Below are 20999 nucleotides of genomic sequence, written 5' to 3'. Positions count from 1 at the left end.
GATTTTGATGATCGATCATTCTAATTGTCTGAATCAGAAGAGTTCTGGTCCATCGAAAGGAGTTTCGATGATGTCGATGATGAGATCACGACATGTCTCATTATCATACAGAATTGAACCTAACTGGATCACACAAACAAGAGTTAGGGTCTGGATGTCATCAATTGGGCTACCCCAATTGATTTGGATAAGATCCAATTAGGTTCAAGAAAATCGTGCTAGCACTCGATTGAGCCTAACTTTTTCCTCGTATAATCTTTTCTGTCTCTACTGGGCCAAATATGATCTGGCTCATCCAGAGAATCTTGAGAAGGTTTTTCTTAGTCTAATTGAAGCTTGTCCAGCTCAGAAAAGGCTTGTTTTAATTCATGAGATGAATTTAAGACAACACCTGCTAATTTCTAGCACCTGCCAATTTCATTTTAGGACATCTGTCAAAAGTTGACATATGGGTCTTAAACTGAAGAAGATTCATTGGAGGATTTTTATGGAGTGTCCACATGTCCAAATCACTTTAAATTGGGTACCATAATCAGATTATGGCGTGAGCTCAATTGGATTTAAGTGGGCGCCCCAAATGGATAAGAACCAAAGAGTCTTGATAAACTTGGACTCTTTGGTGCCACATTATTTGTGCTTATCCAATGTTGGTGCCAACATAGGAGAGAGCATGGAGATTCTTATTTGATATGATCAGATGATATCACTCCACTAATCAGAATTTTTTTAGAATTTATTGAAATTTTTTGATTGGTAGAATGATGTGGCACTGCGCAGCATACAGGATCTATATAAACCCTGTTGCACCTAGGGTTTTGAGATAGAACTTGTTTTATACAAAAAACATATTAGCTGCTGCCCCCTCCCCTCTTCTCCATGTCCTCCCTGCTCTCCTTTCTCCCCTCTTCATGTCCAAGAAGTTGGACGTTTATCTGGCAAAGGTACAAGGCGTGGTGATGCCTGGAACAGAAGGCTGCAGGACATCTTCGACAGACTACTGCTCCAACTTCAGAAGGAGTTCTGAAGTACTTCCAAATCAGATATTGATTTAATTTTTAGAGCATAGAATTTTGAGGGGAAGAAATTCCAGATCCTACCTGAGTGGATACTGGTAGAGGTCAGGTGCTTGCGTGGCTACATCAGAACCTCAGGCAGTGCTGCGATCATCTACAGGGTAATTAGATTACCCTTGAGGTATGTCTATATTTCTCATACTTTTAGATTTAATTTTAGATTTTAAATATCAGATAATAAAATTAGATCTAATAGATATTAGATCTAAAATAGCGTAGGATAAAAATTTTTAATTTATTCCACCTCAGATTTGATGAAATCTGGAAGATCCTACATAGGAAAAAGACGGTTTTTCCTTTTAATCTAGGGGTCAAAAGTCAATCTTCTTATTCGATGGATGGATGGAGATATAGATACATCCATATCATCGAATGGGACATATAGAAATAATCCATTCAAAAATTGAAGGAGTACATTGTTAAAAAAAATGCCTTGAGATTCGATCCACAATAAGCCCAGAACGAGGTCCAGAATACTGAATAGAATCCAATGAGCCTAAGAACAGTCCAAATGGAGTCCAGATAGAAGAGATACATGCGAGAGAAGGTCGGATCAAAAGGTACAGTCCATAAACCATCGGAGGGGCCCATAGGTGGTGCAGGCTGGTGGTGGAGTAGGCCAAGCCCGATGGTGGAGCAGGCATGCGGCCAAGCGAGCGGGCGTGCGTGGGCATAGCCCAGCGCGGGCAAGGCCCGCAGCAGATTTTTCACCGCAGTCCTTGGTGGATCGACGGTCCATGTGAGAGTGTGTGGATCGAGTGGCCATTTCCCTTGAGTTTTGTGTGGTCCATGGTGGACCAACGCCATTTCCCAAGGGGTTTCTCATGGTCTACGAGCTTCTCCATGGATCGACTACATGATCCAATGGCTGTAATCAATGTCGGGCATGGATCAGATGGTCCATAGCTGATCAGGAGGTTTGGACATGCGGGTGAGGCTTGATGAAGCACGATCGAATGGCCCAGGGATGAGCCAATTATGATCTGATGGTTTAGAAGCTGGTTTGAGTTGCAATCGGAGTCCTGTCTCCGATCAGGGCTCCAATTTTGGTCTTTAAGAGACCCTATGGGTAACTGAGAAGTATGGCGTAGTTCGATAGATCTCTGAGCAGCAGCAATAGATCGAGAGGAGCTGATAGAGAGCAGAAGTATAGTGGTGCTTTAGGCAGACTGTCAGGTGGTGGACAGCAATCGTTTCAGAGGATCTCCTAGAGAAAGAGCTTTTATGAGGGAGAGTTTCTTATTGAGAGAAAGGGATTAGTGTACGAGGGTTGACGGTATGATCTCCTCTTGTAAATTTTTTTCTTTTCTTATAGTGAAGTTTGCATACCCTGTGGAGGCGAGCCTTTTGGCTGATCCACATATTTAATTATGTTCTTATTTTATTTCTTCTTTCTTTCACTATAATGTGTGGTACCGGATCTTGCACAATAAATGATATCAGAGCTCGGTGGTACCAGGATGCAGGTTGTGGTGGTGGTGATCAAGATTGAAGATAGAGAAGATAGGCTCAATCAAGGTAGAGATTAACAGGTTTGATGGAAAGAGTAATTTTTTCTTATGACAAGCGAGGATGAAGGGCGTGCTCATCCAGTAAGGGTTGATCAATGCTCTCTTATGCAAGAAGAAGCCGACTACCATGGAAGTGCAGGATTAGAGGTGGCTCCAGATGCAGGTGGTGAGTATAATCTGCTTGTGCCGAGCGGATGAGGTGGTGATCCATATGCTTAGTAAGATTTTTTCGATGGTGATATGATCGAAACTCGAAGAGTTATGCATGGCGAAGTCTCTCACCAACACTCTCTTCCTCTGGAGGTAGTTCTACCAACTGCGAATAACTAAGGGGTAGAGCATGCAGGAGCATCTCAACTACTTTCAAAAAATCCTCACTGACCTCCTCAGCATTGGTAAGAAAGTTGAGGAGAAGGCTAGGGCTCTACAATTATAAAGATCTTTTCATAGCCTCTAGTAGATGGATAGTCGGCTAAGGGAACCTATCTTTCTGGTATGATAATTGGATGGTTGGTCTTGCTAATATCGCTTCTCCCTTCGTATGAGTCTTTGATGATTATTTTTCTAGTGAGAAAAGCACCATCAAGATGGATGAGGTTACCATGGCAATTCTTCAAAATGAGGTTCTTATTAGGGAGAACCCAGCTTCGAGCTCAGACAACGACAGCTCAACTTTGATGATTTCTGGAGGAGCAGGTGTTGGTAGATGGAGCGATAGGAGATTGTGACGAGGACGGTCCAAGTCTAGGATGAGGAACTTGAGCAAGATTAGATATTATCAGTACGATGAGTTAGGGTATCTAGCCAGAGATTGCCCACAACGAAGAGATCGGATGAGGACTACTGTAGCGATGGCTAGTAGCGAGTCAGAGGATGATGTTCTAATGATATCTGATGAGGTATCTATTTCTTTTTAGTAGTGAATTTTTGATTCTGTATGCACCTATCATGTATGTTGCAGAGAGGAACTGTTTGACTCTTTAAAAAGTAGTGAGGGCACTGTTCATCTATCAGATGGATCGAGCTATAGATCAGAGGTATCAGAACGGTCAGCAGAAAGATATATGATGGTGCAGTGAGGAGATTGAGGGAGATTCAATATATATCTAATTTTAGACAGAATCTTATCTCATTGAGTAGACTGGATTCGATCGACTATAGATGGAGAACTGATGGAGGAATCTTGAATGATTTGCACGGTGATAGGGTGATATTGGAGGGGAAGAAGAGGATGAGAGGACATTACTATCTGATGGAAAGCTCAGTATAAGGTACAGCTTTAGGAGCCAAAAGGAGTTTGGAGTGACATGGAGCTCCAAATGGAGGTGGATCGGGTATGAGATGTGAGACTCGAAAGGATGAGAGATGATATCATAGGGTGAAGTTCCTATTACAGTAGGAGGCTATCCGGAGTAGATCTCAGATCAGAAGGAGCACAGCATACGATGGAGATAGGATTGAGTAGTTTGGCTCGACTCTCATGTTTGTCCATCCATGATCAGTAGGCATTTGCCCTAGAGCATGGGGATGAGGAGATCCAAAAGCTCTTAGAGTTAGAAGGAGGTCGAATATTGAGTCGAGATAGAGATTGCTGAGAAAAATACCTTGAGATTCGATACATAATAAGTTCAAAACAAGGTTCAAGATGATGAATGGAGTCCAATAAGTCCAAGAATAGCCCAAATAGAGTTTAGACGGAAGAGATACATGCTATAGAAGGCCAAAGCAGAAGGTATGATCCACGGGCCGTCGGAGGGGCCAACGGGCGAAGTAGGCTGATGGTGGAGCGGGCCAGGTCTGATGGCAGAGCAGGCATGCAACCCAGCATGGGCGAGCATGAGTGAGGCCCACAGTGGATTTTTCACTGCGGTCCATGGTCGACTCATGGTCCCTACGAGAGCATGTGGACCGAACGGTCATTTTCCTTGGGTTTCATGCAATCCACAATCAATCATCGCCATTTCCCAATGGGTTTCTCACAATCTACGGGCTTCTCCATGGATCGACTGCATGATCCAATGACTATAATCAATGTCGAGCATGGATCAGCACTATTACAGAAAAGGCCTATGGCAGCATTTACTATTGCAGCGGTTTGAAAACCATTACCATAGAAGTTGCATAAAATATCAATTAGAATCTAAAAGATGCCACTTTAATTATTAGTTAAGAACTAAATAAAACTTACCCTTCAAATATGAGCTCATTCTTCTCTTACAACTTTAGTATCCATTCTTCGATGGTTCATATATACATAGTTTGGATTTTATGATCACTACCATTCAAATGATTAAATTAATAGCAAAGATTATTTATCTAAAAAATCACCTTAATCGAATGCAATTTGGTCTTTTGACCACTTATTTTTCATTTAATGACTAAAATCATCGCGTGCTAAATTGACCATGATAATGATGTCTAATTGAAGTAAAATTTTGATAGTGTGCTATAAATATCACTGAGATCATCGTTGTAAGCTTTTATATCCATCGATAGTCTCTATCTCTTCGATCATTATACAGTCGTTCGTGATCGTCAAAATTGAATTTTATTGATCGATATAGTTAGGGCTATTGGATCAAGATGATCTCTTGTCATGATACTCTAATAATAATTATTTAGATAATAAATGATAAAGATGAGCTTTAAATTTTAAATTTATATCATATTCAAAGAAAAATATGAAAAAAATTTATTTTTAGGCTCTATAGTAGCGGTTGAGTAATAACCGCTACTATAGGATATTGCAGTGGTTTCTATAGCTATATGAGATTTTATTTAAGTTTGTAATTATAGGAGCAGTTAGATGTGCTTGCGAGTGAGGGCCCGGACATCTCTGGGCCCTATGATCATTTGTCTCAAGTCTTGGGATCTAAGCACTCTGGGAGGTTTTGTTGCAGCCCTGAATATATACCGATGAGCTACTGATTTGAGATGAGCATCTCCTCACATACTTCTGAGGTCATCAGTCGAGAGCAGTTTGATGAGGCCTTGGCATAGGTAGCTCAAGCCGAAGAGTGCACATCTCAGCTACAGAGCATCATGTCCGTTATGGTGACACAGCTCTCTGCTCATTTTGGAGCTAATTTTTTGAGTATTCAGGATATGTTTGCTAGCGTTTCAGCTCCAGCCCCTCCAGCTCTTGCTACAATCCCTTTCGATTCTGCTTTAGCCCCTTCTGATGATGATGAGATGCTTGGAGAGGAGGATTTTGATTTAAAAGATTTTTGATGTATTTTATTTTTATTTAAAAAATATTATAATATAATTTGATCAGTAATATAATTTGAGTATTTGAGATATATTCCTGCATTATTATTGAGTTTTATATAAATTTTTTTTATTCTTACAAGTTTTAGTTTGAGTAATTATATACTGAACTGCATCTATCAAGTAAAAAAGGATAAATTTAAGTGGTTGAAAAGTAACTACAAGAAAGAACTATGGTAGCGGTTCACAACTGTTGCCGTAGCAAAAAATCGCTGCCATAGCCTATGGTAGTGGTTGCGCAACCGCTATTGTCTCCATACCAATCACTGTCGTGGTTCTGTGCCAACCGCTACCATAGATCTATGACAGCATTTGACAAATCACTTTTATAGATTTATAGCAGTAATTGTACAATCATTGTCGTAGTCTATGACAGCAGTTTCTTAACCACTGCTATATATTTTAAAACAGTGGTTGCCCAACCTTACTATAGAAGCTATAGCAGTGGTTGAATAACCACTGCTATACCTAAAATATGACAGTGGTTATATCAACCGCTGCAATAACCACTACCATAGACCTACGATGACGATGACAGTGGCAGTGATTTTGAAACTACTGTCGTAGGCTATGACAGTAATTTTTTTGGCTACAGTAGCAGTTGTGAACCTCCGTCGTAGCCTTTTCTTGTAGTAGTGCGAATGGTCTAGAGCTGATTAGGAGGTTTGGGTGTACGGATGAGGCTTGATGAAGCATGATCAAATGGCCTAGGGACGAGCCGATTGTGATTTGATGGTTTGGAGGCTAGTTTGAGTTGCAATCGAAGTCCCGTCTCCAATTAGAGCTCGAATTCAGGTCTTTAAGAGACCTTATGGGCAACCGAGAAGTGTGGCATGGTTTAGTAGATCTCTGAGCAGCAGCAGTAGACCGAGAGGAGTCAATAGAGAGCAGAAGTATGGGATACTTTGAGCAGACTATCAAGCACAGACAGTGATTGTTTCAAAAATTTAGGGGATCTCCTAGAGAGAGAGAGCTTTTGTGAGAGACAGCCTCTTGTTGAGAGAGAGAGATTGGTGTACGAGGGTTGAAGGTATGATCTCCTCTTATAAATTTTTTTCTTTTCTCATAGTAAAGCTTGCATGCCCCATGGAGGTGAGCCTTTTGGCTGATTTACGTATTTGATTGTATTCTTATTTTATTTCTTCTTTCTTCCTATTGCAACGTGTGGTACCAGATCCTATACAACATATATCGAAATATACTCCTCCATACCGATTTAGACTTAAGCCGGAAGAGATGGGTACAAGGGAGTCAAAATTTAATCTAACCATTCGATGGATGAGTCGGAGGTATCTATAGCTTTGTATCATCGAATCAAATATGTAAGAACAATCCATTCGAAAATCAAAGCAATATATTAAAATATATCCCTCCATATCAGTTTAAGCTTAAGGTGTATCAATTACAATAGTTTTTTTTGTTTTAATTAACTTAGTTATAGACCATTGGGTTATTGGCACCCATAATTGTATAATTAATCTATAAATCTATTTATTTTTATTTTTAGAGATTATATATCATATCTTTCCAAGGCAAGAGCCGTCATAGTTGAGGAGAGAGCTCTCATACAGCCAAATCATATGATTCTACGGCACACATACCATGCGATAAACTTTGATACTTTAGATATTCTCTTTTATATTATTTTATCTTTTATTATCTAATATAATTTCTTTATGATGTCTTGATACTCTCAGATTCGAATGATGTAGGGTCACTGGTTACCCCACACTCACATGGAGCAGCATCTGGCTCTTAGAGTCAAATGTGGTAGAGGACCCGCTCGGCTCGCGGCATTTCTGAATATGTTTAAATTTTAGCTATTTTAGAGTCTAATATTTATTGTTCAAAATAAATTTTGCAGTACATTTATAGAGCCTGGGGTGCCTCGTATGGTTACTGACATCATCCGACGATTGATGTAGAAATTGGTGAATGAGTTCTCTGGTTGACCATCAGGGGCTCGTTATGTAGGTTGGGAGATGTTCTTGATAAGTCAAAGATATTTAATTTTTAAATTCATGGTAGGTTTGTATTCTATTTATTAATACATGATTGCTTCTACTTGTAGGAGTATTATCGATTCAAGACTCCTCAAGATGAGGAGGCTGGCCGTCGGACCTTCAAGGAGATGGCCACATAGAGATTTTGGGATGGACTGTACATCCTTTGGCAGTCCGCTATAAGGCACTTTAGTTTTGAGTCACCATCAGACCGAAAATCTTACACAGATCACTGGATGCAGATGAATAAATGAAAGGCCCTCTGCGATCCATGGAGTACTGAGGAGTACTTTGGTAGGCGGTAGAGGGCATGACAAAATCGATCCATCCAGCAGCATCCGATCAAGCACACTGGCAGCTCCGTTAGTGTACATGTTGTGGCCGATAGATTGATAAAAATTTTATATTTAAATTAATTTCATATTAAATTGATTATATATATATATTTTAATTAATTTAATTTTATTATTTATTTATTATAGATATGGCAACTGCGTCGTGCATCAGGGTAGCGGTAGATTTGGGAGGCCACACACCAGTCTAGGAGGATTGGTGATTACTTAGATCCTTGATATCAATAGATCGTGGTAACAACTTAAAATATTATTTATTAAATTTTTATATATACTAATATATATGAACTAATAAATTTCTAAACTGTATAGGCAGATTACGCAGAGTATCTCGTATCACAGCACGGTGAGGATCCATCCTCTCAGCCCCTCCTTGATCTCGATGGATGGCTCAAGGCCATCAGAGGGGTAAGTAGGAGTTAGGTTATAGAATTCAGCCACAGCTTTGACTCTCTAGTAGCCTGATACTTCTCTCAGGGCTCCACGATCCAGACGTGGGCTAACGCACATGTGGAGGAGGTCATGCAGAGGCTTTGGAGCTAACGATTTTAGAGCTTCTGAGATGTCATCCGCAATACAGTCGTTGCAATTTTTTGAGATCTACATCTATGTGATCAACTAGACTTGTTATCACAGCCATCATAGTAGATAAGTCTATTAATAATTTTTTTACTTATTTTAAATTTTTATATTTAGAAGCTTCACATATTTAGGTTTGAGTCCGGAAAGAAGATATAGAGGTAAAAAAATTCAATCTAACCATCCAAACAATAGGTCGGGGATGTCTATAGCTCCGTATCATTGAATGAAATATGTAAGAATAATCTATTTGAGAATCAGAATAGTATATTAAAATATACATCTCCATATCGACATACACGTTTTCATATCAAAGCTTATTAATAATATTTATTTTTCTTCATTATAGGATACTGAGATATCTGGCTCTCATCCATCAACTGTTAGAAAAGACATACAGAAGCAAGAGGAGGATGAGAAAGATTTTATATGATTTTTTTTTATATGTATGTAATTTTGATATTTATAAAGTAATATAAATTTATAAAATTATAAAATTTATATTTTTAATATAATATAATTAATTTTATATTTATGATTGTGTTAAATAATTATTATTTTATTTATAACAAGATTTAAAAAATATTATTGCTTATTAATATGATTAAAATAAATTTTAAAATATTTAATTATAAATTCTTTAAAAAAAATCAAAAACTATTAGTGACAGTATTAATGATGGTATCTGCCACCACTAATAGTTTTTTAAAATTTTTAACTATTAGCGATGGTAGTAGCAATGACAATGGCCATCACTAATAGTTTTTTAACACTTTAATTAAAAAAATTAAAATTATTAGCAATGAATTTTTATTGCTAATACCATTGCTAATTATCATAATTAGCGATGATAGATTTGCCATCGCTAATAATAGTAATTAATGATGAGATTATTTTTGTCAGATTTTTAGCAATAGTGTACCATCGCTAATATCATTAGCAATGGCAAAATGACTATTAGTGATGGCATATAGCTATCGCTAATAGTCTGTTTTTTTGTAGTGTATACCCTCCCTGATTCTAATAGGATGGGGTAAAATCCACCTTATTTGATTCAGATTGGGTTGGATACCTAGAGGATTGATTAGAATTACTATCCCTAGGAGAAACCTCGATCATTATATATAAAGAAGAATGGTCTAAAGAATTACTTATTAGCTGACTCACTAATCCATCCAACATTGCATGATATGGTGCTAGCCCTCTATTTGATATGAAGGATGGATTTGAGGAAGGGTGAATAGAAAAAGATGGATAGATCTTTCTTATGCATTAATCTTTTGATCATATGTATAGTGAAACATGGAAAGATGGATTGGAATGATTTTTTCTTTTATTTTGTATAGGAGGAATAAAAGGGATAGATGATATTTGTATCACATTTTTGCTAAACTATCATTTGATAAAATATATTATTATTATAAATATTTTATATTTATTTATAAGTAATTTATAAACTTATAATCTTCATAATTTATAATTATTAAAAATTATTTAAATATTTAATTTAATTTAATCTTAATTTATAAATTAACTATTAATGAATTAATTTATTTATATATAATTTAATTTAAATAGTTAATTAAATTTATAAAAATGGTTAATTAAAATAGTAATTATAAATATAAAAATAGAAGATAATTATGATTATTTAATTATAATTATAAAAATTATGTACTAAAATCAAAATAATTAGTAATAAAATTTAATAGTATAGAACTAGTATTATAGATAAAATAAAAATATATACTATATAAATAAAAAAGTGAAGAAATGTTATAATTTTGTCAAAAAACTTAATAAGAGATAATTTTATTAATATAGAAATCCATCCCTTACATACTCCATCCATCCTTGTATCCTTCTAATTGTGAGGATATAAATTGGTGGATCACGATCGATAGGCAATCCTTATTTTCAAAAGGCCATCTATCCTATCTTTTATGATCTCAACCAAACACAGGACAAGCAAATGGCTAGCACCTATGAATACAGCCAATTGCCTTCTACCACTTCAAACATACGATTATCTATATAACATGGTGGCATTCTGAATCATGTTCAACAAGGGGAAAAAAAAAATTATTGCTCAGCTAAACTATCTCGATCACCAGAAACGCATTAAACCAGGAAACTCTTATCAGGCGAAGGTCCTCATGGCCGGAAACACTCAATACCCAATTCGAAGGTATTTTTGGAGTCCATGTTCACTATTTTTTTTCTTCTCTTTTCCCTTCTCCCAAGAGAGAGTATAGAAGCTCCCCAATGTTCATATCTTGCACTGTTACGAAATCATTGACATCCGTACCTCCCATCCTCCTAAAAAAAAAAGCATCCGACGGTCCAAACCCATCCTCCCACGACAACAGTAGAACCCATGTTTTTTCGAAAAACCCATGTCTTTGCGGAAAACCCATGCACTATGACCCATTTACCACCCTATAGAGCAAGTGCACGGTTAGATGTCGTAGCCGCACGCATTTATGGAAAGCAATCAAATGGCCGTAGAAAACAATTGGTAATGAATATTTTCAATTATAAGGAAAGATGAAGACCAGAAGGATTAGGAATTCCCTTCCTATCATGGCCGTTCATGATTGATGCAAGGGTCGAGATTAAATGGGAACTATGGAATCCTATGGTTTAGGGTTGAGAGTGTGATGGAGCGAATCCAGATGCCATAAGGAGTAAAAATTATAGAGCCTAACGTCTATATAAGATGAGGTTTGGGGACTGGTCGAGAGCACTGGACACGGTTAGAGGGATACGGCAAGAGATCAGGTATGGTACAGAATAATTAGTTTACTCTTCATAATTTGTAAGAATTTAATGTTTGGTATTATGATTGATAGATTTAATAATTCGGATCCAACCATGTTTCATTAAACTTTTGATCTTTGATTCTATTGCACTCACAAATTGTGGTTAATTTTACATGCATTTATTCTATTTATCTAAATTACCTAAGATCTTAAAGTTCTTTAATACTACTATTTATCATTATTGTATATTGTGTCTATTTTATGGTATTTCAAGTCATTGGCTGCTATGTAGTTTCAAAGCTACCAATGTTATCAATGTCATGCATGTTAGATATTAAATGTTATAACATATTTTCAGCCTAATGGTATGACCTTACTTTTGGGAAGATAAAGAGAAATCAAAAGTTATATTTTATTGCTAGCTTTTCTTAGAGAAATTTTTCTATTGTAGAAGCTCTTTTAAACTATGTTACAAAATATTTATTTGTAGAATACTTTTTCCATCTAAAAGTCATAAAAGTACCTTTTTTTAAATCAACACCCAATATGCTCGTCTTGACCTAGGAGCATCGGCGTCATTAGCCATTCTTCAGTTTTGTTGGGTGATATATGGTCAAAATGATGAACATTGTTTGATCTATTTGACCATTATTCTACGTTAATAATTTTTTTTAAAGGTATACAAAGGTATTGATCTGAAAATATCCCGTTATTGAAAATTGGTTCCCATGTCAAACTTATATAAAGAGATACTTTCTAAAAAAGTCATTAACTAGTGGAAAAAGATAAAAACACAATGGGTGATATTTGTGTACCAAAGTGTACAAGAGTTGGATTTTATAGCTATTGTTTTACATCTAACAATTCAAGTTATAATTTGAGCGTTATTACTACAAAAAGATATCCTTGTAAGGAAAATGATAAAATGAACTAATACATGAATCACCTAGATTGCGATGGAAGTTTAATGTCTGCATCTTGATTTAAATAAACATATATATTGTAGAATATAAATATTACACACACACACACACTTGGGCTAATTAAAATACAAATTCTATAACTCCAAGAAATATATTGAATGAAATATTTTCTTGATTTAGTTAGTTAAATACACAATGTCTTACATAAGTTAGTTGTGCCTAGGCTGGATCAAATTTGATCAGACTAACCCAAGTTTGTCCATCAGGTTACATTAGACAATGCCCATTTAACACCCACCAATTTCAGTAGTTTAAGATCAAAGCAATTCAGCAAGAGTCAATCCAAACCTGGCATAACCAAAGCCTGGCCATAAAACCCTAATTTGACACAAACTATACATGAAGTCCTCTTCTCTATTTTTTGGGAAGAAAAAAAGAAAAGAAAAGAAAAGGGAATGCTAGGATCATGTAGCTAAATTTAATTTAGCAGAATTATTTTTATTTCAATTTATAGGTAATGCTTGATGGTAACCTTCTGCTAGACTTCTCTTTGTGACGAGAGCAATGGAATGATCTAGGATTAGATTAAGACTCTTTTAGTGGTGTGATTCTTTGGAAGGACATAGTCTTAACCTAGCCAAAACTTAGATATTTGAGCTTATATTTGCTAGTTAAAATGGAGATCTAGCCCTTGTTTCTCTGTCATGAAAACAATTTTTAATCGAACAGGATGGATGTCATGCTTCTTAGAGGAATAAAGTGGCCAAAAGATTAGGTTTGAATGTCCATGATGGCCATAAAGATTTAGTTTCAAAGGGATATATAGCCTTCATTGTATTTGCATGTCGTAATGTGATCATGAAAAAATCATGCCGATGCGCCCTGGTTTTCTCACAAAGCAAAACATCATGCGTGAGCTTTTGTAAGTCATTCCATGGGTGCCAGTATCCATGGAGGCCAGAATCAATCTGAACAACAAAATTTAGAATTTCGAATTTTGTTGCCTATTAGTGAAGGCTGAAAGCAAACTTTGTTTTCCTATAAATAAGAGGCCAGAACTAATACATACCTCATATACTTACGCATGCGTGTTCATTAAGAAAACAATCTTACTATCTGATCACCCTAGAATGTGTATTGGAGTTCGTGGATGGGGAGGATCAAATCAAATGTTAGTAATGAAGTTTAATAGTTAATTTGTATGAAGCTAAAAGCATTTGTAAAGCATCACCATACGCATAATTGAAGCTAGCAGAAAAAGCTATGATCTAATGGTTGCACAGCACTTTCCTTTAAAGGATGTTTCACGTTCGAACCAAAGGCCATGTTTCTCCTAGTGTTTGACATAGATAGTAGCTTTCTTGTTTGTACGCATTAAACTCCAAAATGAAGGAAAAAAGACGGTCTTAGGTTAAATCTTAAAGCCCTCACCAATGATAATTTAGCTTTATGGACTAGATCTTAATAAATGAATAAGAGTGATTTTAGCTTAGCCTCCTTATCATTAGGATATTTGAGCCCTTGTTCATAGTTCCAGAGACTTTCCACTAGATTTGCAGCTTTAGCAGGAAACTCTTGAACTATGTCTAATAGCTTTTGTTTTAAACTACTCCATTATATGATTGACACTTTCAAGTAGATCAACTGACATTCTCTTTGGCAGACTGGCAAGAGCATAAACTATCATTCCAAAAGTCTCATAAATGTAAAGGTGAGGCAATAAAATGATGGGCTACATAAATGATCGGCCCTGTGCAATAGGCGATGTGCCACCATAGATTTTAGAAATGAATTGAGTTGAGCTTCGGAGAACAGAGCATGCTTAAATCTTGCCTTTTTGTACTATCATTTCTTTAAAATTTTTCCTCCACTATAATAACTTAAAAGCACCCAATTATAAAGACTATTGGAGGACACTGAATTTGCCAAAGTCCATTAGTTGTCTATCTTTCAAAAGCACCTCCTCTCACTTCTCTAATGCATGGATAAAAATGCATATTAGTACATGAGGCTCTGGGAAAGGGTCATATGTGCGCAACCTTACCTCCATATGTGGAGAATCTATATCTATGTTTTAGACCTGTAACACCCAAGTCACAGTAGAACATTGTGATAGAAAATTCTCCTCTCTCTCTCTCTCTCTCTAACACTCACTCTCTTTCTCCAAGAACCCTCTAACACTCACTCTCTCTCTCTCTCTCTCTCTGTCTCCCCCCCCCCCCCCCCCTCTCCCCCTATATGGAAGTAGCCATTTCTGCTTGTGTTTGTTTTTTTTTGGGGGGGCTAGGAAAGCTGCCATGGGGAAGGAATTTGGTTTGTGGGTTTCTGTTTGTGTAAAGCCGTAGCTGCCTTTTGATTCACTTGCTGTGTGTCTCAGATCTCTGAAGAGCTGTTCTTATTCTGAACACATTCCTGGGTTTGGTTGTTCTGTTTGGTGAACAGAATGAGTCAAGAAGATAGCAAACCGGTACTTCTTTTTCTTCCTCTCTCTCTCTCTCTCTATCTCTCGAGGTTAGTTTTTTTCATTTCCTCTACAATTGTTTTTCATGAATTTTGTGCTTGGTATGAGTGCTTAGTTTTCTTTTGTTTCTTTCCTCACTTGCAGACATATGTTCTCAGAGTGGGCATATACTGTGATGGATGCAAGAAGAAGGTGACCAAGGTGCTTCAAAAGATTGAAGGTATTTCAACTCGTTTCTATGTTTTTTTAATGGTTCATTACCCTTCCTTCCATATAGGGTTTTATTCTATGATTTAGAGCTTGAGTCTAAAATTACTGTTTATTTGTTCTATATGCTAGCATGGTAAGGACTTCATTGCCAACATCTTGCTTAAAAATTTCTTCCCCCCACCACCCCCTCTAATTCTTTATGTTTTCTTTTTGCTGTTGGTTTTCAAGGGTGGACGAGGTCGATGTAGATAAAGAGGAGTGGAAGGTGACTGTCTCAAGTAATGTCGATCCTGCCATCCTTATCCAAGCGCTTAAAAAAAAGGTTGGCAAGCGTGCAGAGCTCTTGGACTCAAAAGGTGGAAGCGAGGAGCCTGAATAGCTCCAGCTTGAGGATGGGAAAGGGGAGCAAGAACACAGTGACAAGCCTGAAGGTGCTGAAGCTCCCCTTCCGAAAGGACAAGAAGTCAGTCAAGAAGCTGCAATTCTGTTTTAGATTCCAACTACCGAAGGACATCCTATTACCTATTCTTCCTAAATGAATTTTGTTCTAACGCTTGATCTTCCAGGTCTTTTCCTGAATCAGTTGGACAAGCTATTATCGAAAACAGTGGCATGGGATAATCTGTTTTCCTTATTTTCTGTGCATGCAACTTCTTTTAGGGATGCTTGCAGTTAGATGTCTTTTGTTTGCAATGCAGTTAGCATTTAAATGTGTCATTGTCTTTGAGGAAAGCAATTACTTTCTACACTTGGATTTCCTCCATTGATTCAATTATCCTTTAGGCCTGTTTAAATGGTTGGACCCAAAATTCTATAAGATTTGTGGCTCAACTACTAAAAATATAAAATTATAGACTGCACTAGGTTTATTTTATAACAATCCAGGATGATCTTTTGAGTGAGCTGGCCCGAATCCCATAGGGACCCTAGGTAGTTGTAAAATAGGCCTAGTCCAACCATCTTGTATGGATAGTGGTTTTACTTAGTGTTTGCATAAAATCTTTGATAAATGAATATAACATTGGAAGCTTAGACACAACATTGTTACATTATTGACCTACTAAGTTGCTCTTATTGGAGTCAATGAAGCTTGGAGGCAAGGTTTAGGGGTGATAGGTGCATTCTAATATTGGTGCAAGAGTCTAGATAGTTGGAAAGTGATACTTATCGAAGTGGGATTGAACCTTTAACAATTAATCATTCATAGAACTAGGATTAGAGAAGGGGTCAAGGAATGTCAAACTGACCTAAACCACCAAGTTCTAGGTGACCAACCCAAACTAGTGAGGTAAAGGTCCAAATGGCCCTCCAGGTCCATAAGAGGCCCAACCTAACTGGGCGGTACTATCTGGTTCTACTTGATTTAGAGCAATTTGTGCCGGTTTGGCCCCTTATTGACCTTAATATGATGGGTTGCTTTTTTGTTGATTTTGAGCTTGAATCCAAGCTAAAGGTGTAATCCCCTCGTTTCTCTCCATTCTTCCCCTTTTTGTGTTTTTATGTCTAAGAGAAACCAAAATTTGTAACACTCTTGGTAGAGTTCTACATTAATTCAAATTAAAATTAATTTTTAAGGTATTTTGTTGGTTTGAGTGCATAGGTCATGATCCATGATTTCTCAACTAGAAAATTATAGAAAAATCAAGTGGAAACATTTGAATCCCATGGTAGAGATACTATTTGCTAATGAGGAACACAAATTTCCTACGCATCCACTAGTTTAGTTGGTTAAAGCAAGGCTTATAGTGATATTGATTGTAAATCAGGCATCAGAGAGAGATATAAGAAGGTGCAACTATATGCCTAGAAGCAAGATTAACGAAACCTATGGATGTCATGTCCATTTATGACTTCATGCTATAGAAAAGTCAAATAAGAATGACAAATATTCAAGAAAAAATTCATCTCAATGCTATTGGTAGCATGTCAATATCTATCATTTTCTATAATAAAATGCATAGGTGCATCCAGATAGTTCTTACAGTAACTAGTGTCAAGTTTGTCTTAAGAAGTATCTGACATTCTCTTTTCCAATTGAATCCTGTCATTTACAATATCAGATAATGCTATAAGAAGGGTATGGCAAGAACTTCGAAACATTTATACGAGATATGAAATAAATGGAGTATATTTGGATAAGGTCGATCGAATTTGGGCTCAGATTCGGTTAGATCAAATTTAAATAATGGGGGTCCTATATCGATGGTCCAAGCCATTAGATATGATCTACTACCTCAAAATAGCTTACATACCAAACCTCATATGATTTGAACATCTCTAGTCTATGCATCAAGTGATCAAAAAATATATCTAATTCAATTTTATTTAGGTTGTCTAATTTTTTACTATTTGATGCATAGACTAGGGACCTTTAAATCATATGATTTTTTGTGTGAAACAGTTTTGAGATATTAGATCACATTCAACAGTTTAGATCATTGATGTAGGATTCTTATTATAGAATTTTGATTTGATCGGATTTGAATCCATATCTGATCGATCTGATTCTAGCCTAGCTCCAATTCTAATGATGGACTATAAGCTAACAAAGCACCGACAGTCAAAAGGAAGATGATTTAAATATTGGTGCTTACAATTTAAAAAAAGTTAAATAATCTTAACACTAAGAAACAAAGTAGCCTAGGTTCATTCATATGTGCATGGAAGTTTGATGCATGACAATAAAAACTATCCTCCATAATTGTAGTCCTGAAGGTGAAAAAAGAATGAAAAGTTTTCCCATGTGATAGTTTAGTCTAAGATAAGTGTCAACATCATAATTTCAACATCCATAAACCTTAAAATAATATTCAAAAATAAGCAAATGAAAACAAGACAAAAATGATATGGAATTGATACTGAACTGGTACATATTTGTGTATCAGATGTCGATAAGGTATGGTTTAGTATTATACCATATTGGTACTTGATTGGCATAGTACTCGGTATCAAAATTGTAAACCTTGGATCTTGAACTACTCCCCCTACAGAAAAAAAAAAAAATATATGAGTAATCGTGATACATTCCCATCTTAGAGCAGATGATGGTCATGATATTATGTTGTTATCGGAGTGAATAAGCTTTCTTTCTAAGAGGATTTTAATGTTTTATGTATGAAATGAAATGCAAAAGTAAGACATGAGTGAGTATTTTATTTTTCTGTACTTAAACTATTTCTCTGTTACTCTATTAAAACTTGCAAGTAAAATTATTATTATTATTATTATTTGAATGAAGCAAATAAAATTATCTGAGGAACTCTAAAATGATCAGTTTGCAACTTACTTAGCAACTCATCTTTTGTATGACAGTTTTACTATATTTTGCTCTGCAAAGGATTGGTTAAATTGTTGTTTCTCCCTGTTTTATCCTGACTCATGCATGGATATAAGAATACCTCTTCAAAAAGGAGAGTATCAAAAATTTCACTAGCCTTCAGGAACTGGTATTGATGTGGGTTTCTTTGAGTTAGATGAACTTCCAAAGCTATTAGATGAATGTTTCATCTTACTAGTTGTCTATGCTGAAGATTGCCCATTGCATCTTCCAAAAGATGAACTTATATATCAGTCTGCTGCTGCTGCCCGTGCTTAGATTACTGAAGCAGTTATAAAGAATAATAATGGGCCTTTCCAAGTATATGTTGTAAAACAAATATCATAGGTAGATGGTGAATGCTATGAATTGCAAGAAATTTTTGATGTTGGGATTTTAGTAGAAGCAGGATTTGATGGTGGTGATTCTGAAAAGGAATGTGTTTTTTGTATGTCTGAATCAACGGATACTACTGTGCTTCCTTGTTGGCACATGGTGAGAATTCAATAAACTCCAAGATGTTGTTATCTTTTTTTCATCCTTTTAAGTAGTTAAAAGGTTGCTTAATGAGGCTTGAAGAATATAATCGCACCTGTCTTCTTTCCCATGTACATGGCAGAACCTCAAGTTTGGTAACTTGGTTTCATATTACAATGTATGTGGAGTGAATGTGCAAAAGCATTAAGGCTTCAATCAAATAAATGTCCTATATGTACCAACCTATTGAAACAGTAATGGAGATACCAAATAAAAGACAAGGACATAAATGGCTGCATTAGCTATCGATTTTGAGCTGCTAACATGGTAGATCCTATAATTTTCATCTTTCTCCTGGCACATCTTAGATATATACGTATTGTTGCAAGAGATTCCTGACTCCAGTCGGAGTAACTATAGATGGTCAGAAATGGTTGGTGCAGCGAGACCTACAAAACAAATTCAAGTCAGAGTTGGCTCCGATGGGGATCCTCCGACGGCCAAGTCAGGAAAATGCAACAGATGAGAAGAAGAGCAAGAAGGGTAGAGGGCACGCGTATGTACATACCTGGAGGATCTCTTTTTTATTTCTATTTATAGAGAGGTGAGAGCCATAAAGGGAAAGTGATGAGAGACCATTTCGGCCTCTCTATCCATACCACTCATGATGTCCAAGTTTGTGAATTACAAGAGTTACTATGGCATGTTATCTACCATGGGATTTGATTAGTCTACCTAGGCTAGTCCAAGTAATAATTTCTTCTGGTTTGGACTTTGATGGCGGACGTCACCTTATCCGATGCGTAGTTAGCCACTCTCAGGGATAGCTTGATTTGACATGATCTCACCTCGTGTGCAGCCAGCCGTTGGAGTGGCAAGGTCCCGCATGGAGCGATGTGACTTGATATGATGGCATGGAGGTTGACACTTCCAAATGGGGTAACCAGCGAGTGTTGAAGGGAATATAGCCTGTGGCTAGAAATAGGGATCGATGGGGGATCTTTTGATCAAAGATGCTGTTGGGCTCAAGATCCTTCTTGGATTGATATCCGATGTCTAGATGTCACCCTGAAGCCATCGGCTAAGGACTTGCAAGTGGGGCTACAATTGACAGCCAAAGCTAAGCTTAGTGGCTGAAACTGGGATTGGTGGCCAAGGCAAAGGTTGGCTGTCGAAGTCAAGATCGGCCAAATTTTCCACCAACCATTGCAGGAGCTTCATCTGAAAGGGTCAATAAGAGAATGAGGATTGATGGGATCTGAAGTGAGGTCCACTACTTCATTATATACTGAATGACTTCCTTCAGCATAGCTTTTCTCATAGTTCTAGGATAATATGTCTACCACTGGGATTGTACTCATTTACCTCCAATCGATAGTGGTGGTGTCCTTGGAGAGTGGGGATCGGATAGGTCCGAAGTTACCACAATTCTAGGATAACATATCTATCACTGGGATTGTACTCATTTACCTCCGATCCACACTAAGGTGGTGTCCTTAAAGAGTGGAGATTGGATGGGTTCGAAGTGGGATCCCCACTGCCATGTGTCTTCCACATAGATGGCATATTATCCCCGAACACATGCTCCATACTTTCGAGTTCGAATCGAAGAGAGTTCGATCGAAAAGAGTTCGAATGAAGGGAGTATGCTAATCTATGGCTACTGGAGATACGCTACCATCACAGCTAAAATGATGTGTCTGCACTTTTTTGAAGAAAGAAAGGGTCATGCCAGGGGCAAATCATAATCAAGAAAAGTAGGACGGTTTGCAGGATTTGAAGGATGGTGCACTTTGTTTTGGACATTGCCCATAATAAGCTTTCTGTTGGCTTCTACTGGCCAGTGAAGGCATGCCAAATATTGGCCAACCGCTGGCGAAGGGGGGATTTGGTATATGAAAATGACGTATTTTCTTTGTCTTTTTTTTGTAGTTGCTTATTTTTTGCAATTTGACTTTTGTAATCGAACAAGTTTATCAGTAAAGTACTTTAACTTAAAGTCTCGTGTTTCACCTATGTTGTTTTTCTCTATTTCTTGTTTTATTTGATTACCCGAACTTT

The 20999-nt window shown here is 36.9% G+C and overlaps 1 pseudogene; it reads left to right on the top strand.

Moving 5' to 3' along the window:
• Positions 1 to 15537: 15537 nt before the first annotated feature.
• Positions 15538 to 19240, top strand: LOC140858031 (probable E3 ubiquitin-protein ligase LUL4; annotated as a pseudogene).
• Positions 19241 to 20999: the final 1759 nt, after the last annotated feature.

The sequence above is a fragment of the Elaeis guineensis genome, chromosome 5 (assembly GCF_000442705.2).
Source record: "Elaeis guineensis isolate ETL-2024a chromosome 5, EG11, whole genome shotgun sequence".
Classification (NCBI taxonomy): domain Eukaryota; kingdom Viridiplantae; phylum Streptophyta; class Magnoliopsida; order Arecales; family Arecaceae; genus Elaeis; species Elaeis guineensis.
Note: the sequence above shows the minus strand (reverse complement) of the source record. Positions and strands in the feature narration are given on the sequence as shown.